This window comes from Rhinolophus ferrumequinum, chromosome 3, assembly GCF_004115265.2.
Source record: "Rhinolophus ferrumequinum isolate MPI-CBG mRhiFer1 chromosome 3, mRhiFer1_v1.p, whole genome shotgun sequence".
Taxonomy (NCBI): domain Eukaryota; kingdom Metazoa; phylum Chordata; class Mammalia; order Chiroptera; family Rhinolophidae; genus Rhinolophus; species Rhinolophus ferrumequinum.
The window spans coordinates 69,071,720-69,088,970 of record NC_046286.1 but is presented as its reverse complement, the minus strand read 5'-3'; the positions used below and the strand labels follow the sequence as shown (position 1 = coordinate 69,088,970).

The 17,251-nt window shown below is 40.7% G+C and overlaps 1 pseudogene; it reads right to left on the bottom strand.

The window, feature by feature from the left end:
* LOC117020685 (60S ribosomal protein L13-like) overlaps nucleotides 1-13,200 on the bottom strand; it is a 41,644-nt pseudogene extending 28,444 nt beyond the window's left edge.
* Nucleotides 13,201-17,251: the final 4,051 nt, after the last annotated feature.

Genomic DNA, 17,251 nt, shown 5'->3' with positions numbered 1-17,251 from the left:
AACTGGACAAACAGTTAACCAAGTTTTTTATTTGGAAGTGCTGAAAAGGCTGCGTGAAAAAGTTAGAAAACCTGAACTTTTCACCAGCAATTCATGGCTCTTGCATCATGACAATGTACCAGTTCACAGGGCACTGTCTGTGAGGGAGTTTTTAACCAGGAAACAAATAACTGTATTGGAACACCCTCCCTACTCACCTGATCTGGCCACCAATGACTTCTTTCTTTATCCAAAGATAAAGGAAATATTGAAAGGAAGACATTTGGATGACATTCAGGAGATCAAGGGTAATACGACAACAACTCTGATGGCCATCCTAGAAAAAGAGTTCCAAGGGTGGACTAGGCACTGGCATCAGTGCATAGCTTCCCAAGGGGACTGCTTTGAAGGTGACCATAGTGATATTCAGCAGTGGGGTATGTAGCACTTTTTCTAGGATGAGTTCCTGAACTTAATTGTGTGACATTTTATATACTAGATAGCATATTATATAGTCATTTAAAATGCTCATTAAGAATACTATGAGCATTTTAGCCACAGGGGCCGGCCCAGTGGCTCTGGCGATTGGAGCTCGGTGCTCCTAACATCGAAGACTGCCGGTTCGGTTCCCACGTGGGCCAGTGGGCTCTCATCCACAAGGTTGCTGGTTCAACTCCTCGAGTCCCACAAGGCATGGTGGGCTGCGCCCCCTGCAACTAACAACAGCAACTAGACCTGGAGCTGAGCTGCGCCCTCCACAACTAAGACTGAAAGGACAACAACTTGACTTGGAAAAAATCCTGGACCTGTTCCCCAATAAAATCCTGTTCCCCTTCCCCAATAAAATCTTTAAAAAAAAAAAAAGAATACAATACAGTCCACCTCATACTCATTAGGATGGTTACTATCAGGAACCCCCGGAAAAATAGCAAGTGCTGATAAGGATGTAAAGAAATTGGAACACTTGTGCACTTTTGTTGGGAATGCACAGTGCTGCAGCTGCTATAGAAAATAGTGTGGAAGTTCCTCAAAGAAACCTAAAACTAGAGTTATCATATGATCCAGCAATTCCACTTTTGGGTATCTACTCAAAGGAATTAAAAGCAGGGTCCTAAAGAGCTATGTGCACAGCCATGTTCATAGCAGCATTATTTACAATAGCCGAAAGGCTGAAGAAACCCAAGTGTCCATCAACAATGAATGGATAAACAAAGGTGGTACATAGACGCAGTGGACTATGATTCAGCCTTAAAAAGGAAGGAAATTCTGACATATGATACAACATTGATGAACCTGGAAGACCTTATGCTACATGAAATAAACTAGTCACAAAAAGGCAAATACTATATGATTCTCCTTGTATGAGGTACTTAGAGAAGTCAAATTTATAGAGACAGTAAGTAGAATGGTTGTTCTCATGGGCTGGGGGAAGGGGTGAATGGGGCATTGTTTTTTAATAGGTATAGAATCTCAGTTTTGCAAGATGGAAATAATTTTTTTCTTTTTGCAAGATGGAAATATGAATGTGTTTCACATTGCCGAAGTGTACACTTAAAAATAGTAAAGATGGTAAACTTCAGGTTATGTATATTTTACCACAATTTTTTAAAAAGGATATTTTTAAAAAGTGTAAAAAGCAGAATAAAAATTACTGATATAGTTTAATAACAACTAATAGAAATCCATGCAAATGAAAAAATTCAAATGATTAATATGATTATATGAATATGGTAGGATAATGGTCTTTTTTCCATCTTTTAAATAGAAATGTATTTATTAAAAGTGAACTTGATAATAAAATATGTTGTGGTTTAAAAATAAAAGAAAAACCTTCATATACTATAAATGGATGTGGGTAGCTATAAGGAAAAACAAACAAAAAAACAAAATAGTGTTACTAAATGTGGTTTGCCCCTTAGCTTTAAAATGTTCTTACTAGTCACTTTTATATGCTGTAGCCTTGTCTTTGCATTTTTAGAGCAAGAACACAAATGTCTAGGTAGATTACCACGTGCTGTTGTGATAAACAGTGGAAATTGACTTTCCATCTTCTACTACTGCATATTAAAAGAGATGGCTACATTTTTACGCAATGTTTTTCCTATGTGCATAGATTTTTTTTGTTGTTGAAACTGATGGCAAAAATTATTCTATGGTTTTATTTTTTAAGAATTCTTAGTACTTTCAGTGTAATCCATATAAAGTGTTCTTTGCTTAATATACTCTCACATAGCTGAAAAAAATTGTACAGTCACAAGAAATGGATTTCTAATTGTTTCAGCTCAGGTTACTTAAAAGTCACTTGAAGAGAACTCTAGGGATTTTTTTTTTCTTTTAAGAGGAAAATGAATGAATGAATGAGCAAGTAAGTGTGGGAAGCTTGCCAGTCCTGCTTTCTTCAAAAGAAGTGCACTGATACATGGAAAGTAAAGATGACAGACCACAGTTGCTACAGCTGTAGCAGGATAAAAGATGAATATTAATGATTGATTTCAAATTAGCCAGCTCTTTTTCTTTTGCCTGCAGCTGATGCTGTAAGGGATATTGAGTCTCGAGAGATTACTGGAGTTTAGGTGGCTGTAGTTCAACCAATCACCATTCAAAAAAAGAAAAACATAAGTCCTTGTTTTGTTCAGTTTCATGAGACTTAATGTTTTTAGCATTCTAATTATGTTTGTTCATTCCATTGATGAAACAGATTTTTTCTCCAGACTGCTTTCCATCTGTTTTTTTTTTTTTGTAATCATAAACAAATTGCATTAGAAGTAATTTTTTAAAAGCCCAAACTTCCATTTTTTATTGTTTCATGTAGGTGAGCACTTGAATGAAATGAATTATTTTCTGGCTTTCTTAGTGCATGTTTATTATTTAGGGTGCGTGTTGTAATATATGCATATATCTCTGTATATATATATACTGGTATACATCCACATACATATCTACATATTTACACACATACATGATACTGGTATATCATATACACACCTCTAGTTTTTCCCTTTTATTTGCCCTATAAAGATTTTCCATCATTTCCATATATTCTTTTAGGCTATCACAGTTTTAAGATTTGGCCTGTGACCGCAGGTGTGTAGGAAGAGGCTGACGTTACCATCCTGGGAAGATAAGGCTTGTTTTGACTTCTATGTCAGGAAGGAAAGAGTTGCGTCAATGTGTCCTGGAGAGCTCAGTGAGCATGTCTGATGCACTGAAATTGCATGATTGCTATGGTGTGTTGGTCCCAGGGAAGCTAGGAAGGGCGGCATCCTCCACACTGTCTCTGCCTTGGGGGCTGAAACAAGACCTCGGAAATGAGTCAGACAGTCAGTGAAAAAAAACTCCCCTCATAGCAATTCTTTAAAATCAGTCCTGGCCCCATTTAGAAAGATGCAGTGGAGCAATGAGGCAGAACAGGCAGAGGAGATGGGGTGGAAGAATGGCGTGAGCCTTCTCTCTGTTCTTTATAAATCTGTCACACTAGCCTGAGAGCTATTCGTAGGGAAAGCTGTCTTAGGGGCCAGGGACTATGCTGTGTGTCTCCGTGAGCAGCCAGGTCAGTGGTTCACATGGCCGGGTGGGGAATCCATAAAGATGTCTCTCCTGTTCTCAGAGCCAGCCAGGTGCTGCCTCCAGCTGTGCATCAGGGCCTGGAGAACTAGTAGCGGCTCCTGGAATTTCACTATAAGACCCAGTCTTATATTATAAGATATTATAATAAGTGTATTATATTATATTATAAGACTGTATAATAAGACTTATATTATAAGACTGGGTCTTATATTAATTTTTGTTTCAAAAGATGCATTAGAGCTCATGGTCCGTCTGGGTCTTATTTTTGGGGAAACGGTGTATGCTAGCCTGACATTCCTTTTGTACTTGGATGCATTTTAGTGGTCATTAGAAAAAGGATAATAAAAGAGGGTCTTGCTCCTAAATACATACCTAAGCTGTCCTTCATTTACAAGGCTCTTGGAGAGTCTCCCCTGCTCCCTGATTCAGAACCTGGCTCCATCAAGGATCCTCTGTTCAAATCTTCAGCTCCCTCCCATTTCCAGGCTCCTTTTCCCTTGAGGCTAGCACACAAATCTATGCAAGAATCTCTTAGCCAAAGGAAAACAAACATGAAACTGTGCCACCTCTATCAAGTGCCCCATTGCTCCTTCCTTTTTATACAACTTCTCAAAAGAGTAATTTACACCCCCTATCTCTACTCCTTCACCTCCTATTTCCTCAGGACACAACAGTCTGTCAGCTTATCACTGTTGGAACCACTCCCCAAAGCAGTTCACCGATTGTTCAGAAAAGCCATGCTATTTTTCATTTGGGACTCTATTCATTCTTCATCTAGTTGGACCTCTTTGCTGCACTGGTACCACAGCGTAAATCGTATTTGGGCAGAGATTTCTGTTGTTTTGTTCATGGCTGTATCCACGGCATCTGGAACAGCGCCTGGCATCAGGTGGGTGCTCAATAATGATTAGCTGAATGAATGAACTGATGAGTTCTTTCCCAAGACTTCGTAAAGGGTCCACTCCTGGGCTTCAGGGACTTGGCACCCTGTTGGTTCTCCTCTCTTGCTGTCATTTTTGGCCTCCTTCACAGACATCTTTTTTTTTTGGTCAACATTCCTGCATTTTGCTGTTTCTCAGTGTTTCTTCCATGTCCTCGTCTCTTATTCTACATACTCTCTCTGAGGAATCTCGTCAACTTTGCCCTGTATGTTGGACTCCCAAATTATATTTTCAGCCATGACCTCTTCCATGGACTTCAAGCTCAAAAATCCAAACGTCTACTAGTCATCTTTCCTTTGTGTCCTGTAAGTGCCTCAAAATCAGCATTTCTAACACTGAAGCCTCAATCCTCATCTCCAGATCTGCATCTCCTCTTAATCTTTCATTTGAGGTCACCCCCATCCTCTTTGTCACCAAAGCTAGTGTAAGTCTTTAATGTGAAAAACTGCTTGGAGTTAGACATATCTTGTTGTATCTGGCTCCCTGGAAGGGTGGGTCTGCTTCCAGAAACCCGTTTACACAAAGGATTACAAGTCCTCTTGGGAAAGGACAGATGGCCAGATTAGACTGGCCTAGAATTGCTGAGACTGGGAAACCTCATGGTCACCTGTGACACTGTTTCTGCCTTATATAATCCCTCAGGACGGGTAACTCAGCTCCTAAGTTTGTGTACCTCACTATAGTGCCCTACACACAGCCTTCAACTTATGCCAACTTGCCTCTTCAGTGTTTTTAAAATTTATCTCCTTGTACTGATCATGTGCCTGTTTGCCCTCAGATCCATTCCCCACCATTCCTCTATTCTGCTCTGCATTTCAGGAAAGTATATTTCCCTTGTCAACTGGCTTCCAGGCAGGTGTGGCAGTGGAGGCACTGTTGGAAGACTGGAAGGCAGGAGGAGGTAGAAGCCAGCGTATTTCTCCCTCCCTTGCTCTGCCTCTGGTTGCATCTCCCCCATGCTAGCTGCTCCCTGCCTGTCCCAGCTCCCACCAGCTAGCCCCACCATAGCTCCAGTTCATACCAGATGGCCCAGCTTCTGGCTCTGGTAACTCTACCTCTTCCCTTTGTCCTTCTAGCCTAGGGGTGACAGTGACTTCCTGCATTCGCTAATCTCCAGATTGCTTTATTTTCCTCTCTCAGGCATTTCATAAGTTTCATTGCTAATCAATTCATTGTATTAGTTTCCCTCTCTTTGAAAGACCTAGGATAGTTTCTGTTTTTCTGACTGGATGCTAACTAACACTGCCTCTTACACTTAACCCTCATCCGTCTAACTCCTCATTCAGACCCCAGTCACCCGGCATGTACTCTTCTGCATTGTTGCATCTGCCTCGTTGTCCGGCCTCTGGTCCTGCCTCCCTTCAATTACCTTCCTCACTGGTATGTCTGGAGTAGCAGTATGATCGTGCCAGTGTCATGCTGAAATCCCTTCCACCATTCCATGTCCATTCAGGAAAAATTTTAGACTTCTGCTTTCCAATAGGTTGGACACTTGCTACATGTAGGCTATGGAACATTTGAAACATGGCCGGTCAGAACTTCCATGTGCTGTAAGTGTAAACTACTCAGTGGTTTTTGAACACTTCCAAAAAAATAGTTTGTAAAGATACGCCATTAATTACTTTTAAACCATGACATGTTCAAATGATAAAATTTTGGTTCTATTGGGCTTAATAAAATATATTATTAAAATAAATTTTATTTTTTTTTGTGCTGTTTTTTAATGTGACTATTACACACGTGGCTGGCATTTGATTTCCTTTGGACAGCACCGCTCTAGACTACTTGAAATGGCATATAAGGCCCCCAGGATCTCATCCCACTAGCTTACCCCTCTAGTGCTCAACACACCCTGCTTTTCACTTTAGGCTCTGGAAACACAGAGTGGGGTGTATACTAGTCCTGACCCTTAAACCCTCACCTCCCAGATCAGTTATTGTCACACTCCAACAACTAGGGGTCGCGCTCTCCCCCATATGTAGCCTTCCAGCACTAGGAAGAGAAAAGGAATGCAGAGAAGGATCCCAACAACTGTGGTGCTGGGTTGGAGAGTAAAACCGTCCAGGGGAGAGTCAAAAATATTGGACATTAAAAATCCTTATTCCCTCCTGAAGGATCTTTCTGAGTCCTTCTCTTAGCCTTTGATTCTTCCTTTGGATGGTTGTTGTTCTTGAGTCACCCACTCACTTGATAGATGATGGACTTTGAGAAGCCAGGTCCTCCCTTGTCTTCCCTCCACTAGAGCAGGGCTGCAAATTCCATGCACAGCTCATTAGCTTCAAATACAATGTGCTGCTAAGAACGTGGCCTGGCCCAGAGTATGCCCCTGTGACTTGGTTCTCACTTGGGAGCCTACAGCGGAAGTTGGATAAAATAGGCGTTCAAGGTTTCAAGGATCTTGATCTTGTGATGCAGAAGCACATCCAATGCACACCCTGCTGTATGTAGGCTCTGGAGTTTGCTCATGTGCCTCGGCCCCGTCTCTCATTCTTCCCTCTCCCTGCTGACTCTACTTGTTCTAAAAGATGCATTTCAGATAGGCTTCTAGGAATGCTTTCCTGATCCCTGCGTATAACTCCAATGTTAGATTTATCACAGCTTATTTTGCTGATTAATTAATATGTTTCTCTCCCTCATTGAACTGTGAGTGTGTTAATAGTAGCAACTGTATTTTGTTTATCTTTGATTCCAGCACCTGGCTATAGCAGGTGATCAGTTAATAGTAAATGAATAGATGGATTGATGAATGGATGGGTGGATGGATAGATGAATGGGTGGGTGAGTGGATGATGGATGCTTTTTTGAGGTTCCCCCCAGTACCTGACACAATGCCTTACACATATTTTTGGATCAATAATAATACCATTTGATTGATTGAAAGTTGGGTTCCAAGATATGCTCATTAAACTAAGCTACAGAACCAAAATAAAAACCAGATTGCTTGGCTTACTGCCACTGCTTTTGTATGTCAGGAATATCCACAGATTTGGATTAAGTTTGGGCCAGTTTAGAGGCAGACCCAGATAAATATGGAAGAGGCAGATTGGTAGAGTGAGTAGCTGCCAGGGTTCCAGGAGTACAAACAGTATATCGGCCAAGAACTCTCTTTCTCAGATGTCAGTTTACACATTTCTCAATTGAGGATTAAATTCATTACTATCATTATAATCTTGAATTTAACTAGTGTACCTGATGGTATATTGACTCCAGAGTTGGAAACCTGTGTTATTATTAACATGTGACAATTATTGACCAGGTTTTCTTGAGCAAGTAGTTTACTCTCTATATATCTATTTGTTCATCTGAACTGGGAGAAATAATACTCACTCTGCTTGTTTATTTCACCTGGTGAGAAACAAATTGGATTAGGAATGTCAAGAGGTTTTGAAACTGTAAATTGTTATATAAACGTTGGGTATTATAATTATATCTCCCATTATTTCTTAATTCCTCATGGGATTTAGAAGGAAATAGTGGAGTAAAAGTATAATTTGATAGTAACATTTGCACATTCATTTATGTCATCTCAGACTACCCATCTCAATAGCTCTTTCACATATATTCACATTAAATGCTAATTTTAGTAAACGAAGTTTCAAAATACTTTAGTTACATATCTCTCTGTACATGTAACCCAACCTTCCTTTTTTTCATGTTGGCCATCTCAATTAAATGCCCCGACTATATGTTTTAATTCTGTCTTGTTCTCTGTAAATAAGACCCTGGACCATAATGAAGCTGAAGATGGAATAGAAAATACTTTTGCTGACACATAAACTCATGTGTGTGTGGGTATGGGTGTGTAAGTGTAGACTGGTTATTACTTCATTGAGAACTTTATTTGTTCAACATTTTCTTTTTGCATTGCTTTTATGTTTACTTAGTCAAATTTTAAGACTATTGTTTAAATTGTACCTTACGGTAGGCTGAATAATGGCCCCTAAAAATATCATGTCCTAATCCCTGGAAGCTGTAAATCTTACCTTATATGAAACAATAATCTCTGCAGATGTAATTAAATTAAGGATTTTCAAATGGAGAAATTATCCTGGATTATTCAGGAGGAGCCTACATGCAATCACAAGTGTCCTCATAAAAGAGAGACTGAGATTTGGTACTCAGGAAGAGGAGAAAACAATATAACCATGGAGAAGCAGATGTGGCCATAAGCCAAGGAATGATGGCTGTCACCAGATGGTGGGAGCAGCAAGGGACGAATTCTCCCCAGAACCTCCAGAAGGAGTGGCTGACACCTTGATTGTGGTCCGTTGAAACTGATTTTGGATTTTTGGCCTCCAGAACTGTGAGAGAATAAATTTCTGTTTTTCGAAGTCACCAAGTTTGTGGCAAGTTGTTACAGTGACATTAAGAAACTAACGCCAATTCTTTATGTGATTCAGGACTAAGGACACTTAGTTATAAGAACTAGTTATAGATCAGTGATTCCTAGCTACCTCTTCAAGATTTAATAAAAATATGTTAATTGAGCCCTATAAAGAGACTGGAGTGGTGCTAAGCGCAGTAAGGAACATAAAAAAAAATAGAGATACTGCCCCTTTCCTGGCAGAGCTTGTCATCGAGATGAAGCAAAACGAATAGGTGTAGAACTCTTAGCACATAATTTAAGACAGTGGCTAAATCAGGGATAAATTACTCAGATAGGATGAACAAAATGAGCAAAGCTGAGGGTTGGGATGAACATGTAGGTCACGGGGAGAATGTCCACTTATGGGGAGAAAGCTCGTTATGGAAAAAGTGGGAATCAGTTCTGGGGTTAAAAGGGTTTCTTTTTGGTTGTTGTTTTGTTTGTTTGTTTTTTTGCGAAGGAAAAGTCAAGCACTGAATATCAGCTTCTGATCAGAGGAAGCTAGACCCTTTGGCTGTCTGGGGGAAGAAGAGTCAAGTGATGAAAGCCATGTCCAAGAAAGGCTCATTTGTTTCAGGTGGGCAAGCTGTGCCCTCTAGCTTGCTGGTCAACCTCCTTTCTCCTAACAGGTGCAGTATGACATTATATTTTAGAATATTTTTTTTTCTGAATTTGTTTTTCCTGAGAAATGTTTGGGATAGCTGTGATGTCTGAAACAACAGATAGGAATCCTTCTCTTAGTGCTCCCAATTAGATGGGGGAGAACTGAGAGACGGGATCCCCAGATCTCACCAGCTGAAAGATAAGAATGTTCTTCCTTTAATATCCAATTGCAATGAAGCCCCTTTTCTTACTAATTTACCTCTCAAGTGGTTCTGGACATCCTGAAGGAAGGTGTGTAATCTTGGATCTGGGCTCTCTGGAGCTCACAAATCCTCCAGTGCAACCTGGGCCCGGCTTCTCCAGGCCCTTCTAGCTCCCCTGTGCCTGTTGCTCTGAGCAGGAACTCGGGTTGCTCCCTTTAGTCCTCACAGCCTAGCAAAGAGCAGGCTGTGGTGGTAATAAACAGACACCCAGCATAAAGACGAACAGGCACTGCTGTTGGAAGGGTGCTGCTGGGGTCATCTGGCCAGAGCAGTCTCAGAGCCAGGGGTATTACAGGAAACTTCCATCAGGCTTGCACATGAGGGGCCGCATCGGCCCCCAGTAAGCCCCACTAAAAAGAAGGCACAGGCAGTTTCCTAGCTTGGAGTCCAGTCTCAGAAAGAGAAAGTCCTTCCTTCCTCCATCCTGGGCCTGATTCCCTCACCAGAATGGCTGACAGTGGGAATATCCATTTCCTTCAAAAAGGCTTAACCCCCACATGTGTGTGGCTAGGCTTCCTCTGTGGACCAGACAAGGCACTCAGATGGTTGGTTATATGTTTCACAGTTTTAAACATCACCATGTGTAGGACACCAGTTGTCAAACCAGGACAGCCCGGGTCCCCGTCACCCCACTCCTTTTCGTAGTCTTCCTCAGCTTTCAGCACAAGGTGAAGGGAAATCAGGCTGCTTCTCCCTCCGTTGTGGCTCAGGTTCACAACACCCGTGGGGACATATTGGGACATGAAGACACACAAATTACTTCAAGAAACTACAAGAATCTTTCTTCAAGGACAATCTAATCTCAACCCCAAATTTCCTAGCACCCTTCTTTAACTTGGTAAAGTCAAAAACTCATGAAATGTACCCTTAGCTTTTATTACTATGCAGAACAGCTAACATCTTAAGTTGCAGTTTCTTCAGTTTAATGATTTCACATTTCCTTCAAAACAGTATGTGGATTGTTTTTTCTCTACGTGATGGTTAATTTTATGTGTCTACTCAAATAGGTAAAGGGATGCCCCAGATAGCTGGTAAAACATTATTTCTGGGTGTGTCTGTGAGGGTGAATCAGGAGACTGAACAAAGCAGATGGCTTTCCCCAATGTGGGTGGACATCGTCCAATCAGTTGAGGTCCCGAAAAGAACAGAAAGGCAGAGCAAGGACAAATTCACTGTCTGCTTGAGCTGAGACATCCATATCCTCCTGCTCTCAGACACTGGGCATTAGTATGCCTGGTTCTCAAGCTTTTGGACTCAGACCAGGAATTATACCACTGGCCTCCGCATTTTCAGGCTTTTGGGCTCAGACTAAATTGTACGGCTGGTTTTCCTGGTTCTCCAGCTTGCAGAAGGCAGATAGATCACGGGACTTTTTGGCTTCCATAACCCTATCCTATGAGCCAATTCCAATCATAAATCTCCATATACGAGGTCTGACAGTTGAGTTCATGAAGTCATCCTAGAAAAAATGCGTGTAACCTCATTGCTGAAAATCACTACGGTCTCCTTCGAAGTTCTCCCCTTGGGAAGCTTTGCCTCTTTGCTAGTGCCTAGTCCATCCTTCAAAGCAATTTTGGAACTCTTTTTCTGGAATGGCCGTCAGAGCTGTCGTCGTATTACCCTTGATGTCCTGAATGTCATCAAAATATCTTCCTTTCAATATTTCCTTTATCTTTGTGTAAAGAAAGAAGTCATTGGGGGCCAGATCAGGTGAGTAGGGAGGGTGTTTCAATATAGTTATTTGTTTACTGACTAAAACTCCCTCACAGACAGTGCCCTGTGAGCTGGTGCATTGTCGTGATGCAAGAGCCGTGACTTGTTGGCGAAAAGTTCAGATCATGTAACTTTTTCACGTAGCCTTTTCAGCACTTCCAGATAGTAGGCTTGGTTAACTGTTTGTCCAGTTGGTACAAATTTGTAATGAATAATCCCTCTGATATCAAAAAAAGGTTAGCAACATTGTTGTAACGAGTTCACAAACTTAATTGTCCAACCTCATATCTGCCTAGCACTGCTCTAGGCACTGGGAATACAGCAGAGAACAAACCAAAACAGCAGGGGCTGTTATGATGATCGGTGTTTCATTCTGATGATGGGAAGCAATGAATAAATAGTAGTAGAATGTATCAACTGATGATACTTGTTAAAAAGGAATAAAAAGTACAGTAACGTGATAAAAAATGACAGTGGGAGGATCTTTTCAGAAGGGCAAAAAGGGAAGATTTTTCTGATAAGGACATATTTGAGCAGAGTCCTGAATCAAAGGCAGGGACATGACAGAGACTTCTAATAACACTGCATTATCCTTCATCCTCTTAAAGTCTTTAATAATAGAACCTTCAGAGTCTTTGCTAAACAAATGGATGATGTTTGTACTGACTGCATTTCCCAGCTTTCTTTGCAAATACTTGTGCCATGGACTAATTTTGGGCCAACTGGATGTGAGCAGTAGTGATGTGTGCAACTTCTGGGTCACCTCCTTAAAGACACTTTCCTTTTCTCTGCTAACTGGGAGATGGTGATAATTGGAGCCACCTTGGGAGCATGGTGTGAGATGGCAGCACTGCCCTACCATCCCTGCACTTTTACATGAGAGAGAAATGCAATTCTATTCTGAATTAATTAACTGCTTTGCTGCAGTAGCTTAGCTTGTAGTTCAGCTAATTCAGAGAAGAGCTGTGTGGATATCTAGGGAGGCACCTTTCTTTTTTTCTCCTTCATTTCCTTCCTTCCTTCCTTCCTTCCTTCCTTCCTTCCTTCCTTCCTTCCTTCTTTCCTTCCTTCCTTCCTTCCTTCTTTCCTCTTTCTTTCTTTTATCACAGGTTGCCAGCAGCACTTTATTTTTTCTTTCAAACATCCTGTCCTGCAGCTTCCTTTTTGCCTGGATGCCAAACCAGGCATTGACACTGGCCATTCAAAGACTGCCAAATGCTTCGAAGTTTTTCTCCTCCTCTGTGATGACTTTGGCTTTCTCCTTCGTATAGACATTCCATATAGGCACGACTGGCCCTGTCAGCTGGGTAGCCAGTTTTGGTTCTTCATCGGAGCTTTGTCTCTTCCTGGGGGTCAATGGATGAGGCCTCTTGGGGGCCTCTTCTGGGGAAATGGATGAGTTTGGAGCAGTACTCCTTCAGGCACTGCATGTTAGCCTGCAGGGACTCGGTGGACTTGTTTTGCCTCCTTGTATCTACCGACATCCCAATGGTCCAGGACACCTTCTTGTGGATGCTGGCCATCCTTAATGCCTCCAAGCTGCTGAAACTGCTGGTTCACACTCTGGCGGGGTTCTTCACTATGGGGCATCTTACTCTGAGCCTGATTGGTCTGGACGCAGGGCGCAGGATGCCGCGCATGCTTTGGTTTTCCCGCCCTTTCGTCTGAGCATCTTCCGCACCGGCTTTTTAAACCACCTGGCCACACACCGCTGCCAGCATTTGTGGAAGTGAGGCTTCAGGATCATGGCATTTGGGCTGAGTGGCATGGCGGCTGCCTATGGGCCTTCTCCGAGGGAGAACGGTCACTGCAAAGGCTAGAGAGGCAACTTTCTAAGGAGAGGATATACTGCGTTTCCCCCAAAATAGGACTTAGCCAGACAATCAGCTCTAATGCATCTTTTGGAGCAAAAATTAATATAAGAACCTGGTCTTATTTTACTATAAGACTGGGTCTTTATAATAATATAATATAATATAATATAATATAATATAATATAATACTGGGTCTTATATTAACTTTTGCTCCAAAAGATGCATTAGAGTTGATTGTTGGGCTAGGTCTTATTTTCGGGGAAACAGGGTAGTATCTACACAGGCTATGCCGAGGAGTGTACTTGGAATGTTCAAGGAACAGCAAAGAGGAGTGCAGTAGTAGGAGATGAGATCAGAAAGAATCAGAGGACAGGTCATATAATGTCTTGGGACCTTTATTAGGGCGTGGAATTTTATTCCCGTGAGTTGGAGCAAAGGAATGACATTAGGTGACTTCTGTTTTCAAAAGATCATCCTGGGTGTTGTATTGAGAGTAGAACAGGGAGGCAAGGGTAGAAATGCAGAGAGACCAATTTGGAGGTTATCACAATAGTCCAGGCAAGATATTATGGAGACTTGGACTAGAGCTAATGGTGGATGCACTTAGAGTGTGTTTCTAAAGTAGAGGTGGTTGGATGTGCTGATGGATTGTAAATGAGGGAGAGAGAGAGAGAGAGAGAGAGAGAGAGAGAGAGAGAGAGAGAGAGAGAGAGAGAGAGAGGTAAGGGTGATGAGCATAGAAGGGAAGTGGATTGATCGGGAATTAAAAATCATATGTGAAAGTCTGGGGGTGGGGTAGGAAGTGGGAATTATATTTTCTTCGCTCATCAGCTTCATATGACCACCTTCTCTTTGCATAATTGTAACTAATTTTATTTCAGCCTCCACCAGTCACACTCCACAGAATAAACTACACCTTCTGTCTCTCCTCTATTTGGTATTCCACCATATCTTCCTGTCTTTAATCTAAGCATCACTTTGCCCATTCATCCATTTGGGGAGATGTTCCGTGTCAGCAGAAGATAGCGATCTGTAAGAGACATACCTTAATTATCTGCTCTCTCAAAAGCACTTAGGCAAGAGAAAATGAGAACAGGGATATGGAATCAATGTTGAAGATATGCACTGTAATTGGAGAAAGGATGGGAGGGTGAAATACTGATGAAGGTCGGGGGGAGGAGAAATCCCAACTCTGGGACTGTGTGAAAAAGTGAAAACAGAGCAGTGGGAGATAAAGAGCAGGTATCAGTGGTATCAGTGACTGAGGTGAACCAGAGCAAGCGGGGAGTTGATGACGGTCATGCTGGGGGAGAACAAACAGAAAGACTGACCTTGTTTCTCCTTCGTTCTTAAGTGGTGCACTCTTTAGGTGCCCTATAAATTGCTAGCATTAAGTAATCTTGAGAAAGTAGCCTCAGGAGAATCGTCATACTTTTTAAGATCCAATTATAAATTAGATATGGGCTCAGTTGTTCTTAGAGGAAAACATGGTAAATGTTACCATAATCCTCTGTCCAAGGCTGTACACGTACTTTGACGTAGGAAGCCCCTTTTCATTTCCAGGGGAAAAATTACCCATGGCAGTTTAAAGCCATTGATGGTCACCCCAAGCCAAACTCCAGGGGTGACTTTATTTTTTCTTTTGCTAAAAGGATGTTTCCAGAATGGACAGTCATTGAGACTGAAACAGGATAGCCTTGAAGCCACTCCAGAGATTGCAAAATATCCAGTACTATGCTAGGCATTATAAAGCAAAGGAAGAGGGACATATGTTTGAAACCAGTTGAGTGACCGGTTGAAAGCATGTTTATGCAAGAGGTATCTTCTTAATCACAATTTCTGATTATGATTTATAGCTAACAATTGAATTTAACATGGAAATTTATATGGCTAGAATTTCAGCATTGTTTACATGTAAGTTTCTGTTTGATCGGGTTTCTAGGTTATATAGCAAATATGATCAAAATGTACCTATTTTATAAGGCCCAAAACCATGGCAAATTCCATTTTTTTAAATAGGCATTTAAAAAGAAAAATACAGAGGCATTAAAAAAAGAATACAGAGGCCGAAGTGGTTGGTTTAAACTAAAAGTACACCTGATATTGGTTTCATGTTACTGTCATCTTCTCCACCACCAATACCATCATTATCATCACTACTACCCACAGTCAGTAAACGTTGATAAAGTGCCTACTATGTTGAAGGTACCGAACTAGAAAAAGGGAAAACTATGCCTAAACTATAAGGCATAGTTACTTCTTTCAAAGAACTTCGGATCCAGTTGGAGACAGAAGACACAAATGAACAGAAATACACAGGAGCAAAGTGGGTTCAAGTCAAGAACAGCTGGGTTATGCTGCAGAAACAAATAACCTCCACATTTTGGAGGGTTATAACAACAAAAGTTACTTCTCACTCCTCCTATATGGCCTTCACAGATTGACATGGGAGGTTTGCTCATTGTCATCTCTCAGGAACCCAGGCTGACAAGGGCTCCATACTGACACTTTTGCAGTCACTGAAGCCAGAGAAAGGGAAAGTGATGAATCACCCAATGGTTCTTGGAGCTTCCTTCTAGATGTTACACTTGTCACTTCTGCTCATATGTCATTGTCTAAAGCAAGTGCATCTCCACATCTAACTTCACAGGGGTGGGGAATATGATTGTACCATATGCTAGGAGGAGAACTATAAATGTTTGGTGGACATCACAAATGCTCACCGCAAAATGTACATGTTAAGAGTCATACAAATTATATAGATTGAGTCCACATGCTGTAGCAGTTTAGAGGAGGGAGTGAGCAACGCAATCTGGGGTATTAATTTGTTTACTTATTTACTCATCTTGTATTCAATGTGCATTTAGAGAGTACTTCCTAGTACTAGGTACTCTTTTAAGTAGTGCTCATACAGCATTAAACAAAACTGGCAAAAATCCGTGCCCTCCTGAAGATTATCTTCTAATACAGGAAGACTTGAGCTAGGTTTTGAAGGATGAATAGAATTTAGAAAATTATATAAGGAGGAACATTCTAAGCGTAAGGATTAGAGTTTTGTTTCACAAGAAACCAGAAAAGCACCAAGAATAAAAAAGTGACAAAATCACTTTATGAGTGTAATTTACTTAATTTCTGTGTTATTAAGGGCCATTTACAAACATCATGATCCCATAGTTTAAAAAAAGTAAATTGTTTGGATAACGTAGAATTAATATAGATATTTTCAATTAATAATGAAAATTAAATGGGATATTTTTAATCACTATATAGTTTAATCAACTATATTCTTGTTGGATTATATGTGAAATACAATGATTCAGGCATGTTCTACTGGTAATTCGCTTTTTAACATGTCTTCATTTCTTGAAATGTTTTGGTGATGGGATAATTTGAGTGATGATCATTATAAATAATGGATTTAGTTATCCCTTATAGACTCTTAGAAACCTTAAAATGTTTTAGTTTTTTGCATACTTACAGAATATATCAATACCTTGGAAAAAATATTTACTGGAATTCTGAAGGAAAGCAAAGTAAAAGCAAACTTATAGCTACTAAAATCATGAAAACAAAAACTTAAATACTCATATTGAGATCTTTAGTTCACTTTTTTTACCTAATAGCTGTTGCTGAGACCCTCACAAACTTTAGACTTAGGTAAATGAGAAATTTGTTGTTAAAAATACCGTCAGGCTACAGATTAGTGAGGACAAAGAGGTGATATCATCTAACATGAAAAATATTCATCTGTGGGGAGGAGAGTGACAAGATCTTCACTTGTAAATATTTTTAGAGGCTGAAAACTTTGTAATAATTTATAGGGGGAAAAAAGATAGCACTTCATACCTACTAATATGGCTACTATTAAAAAATAAGACAAAAAATAAGTATTGGAGAGGATATGGAGAGATTGGAACTCTTGTGTATTGTTAGTGGGAATGTGAAATGGTGAAGCTGCTATGGAAGATGGTATGGCAGTTTTTCAAAAAATTAAAAAAGAATTAC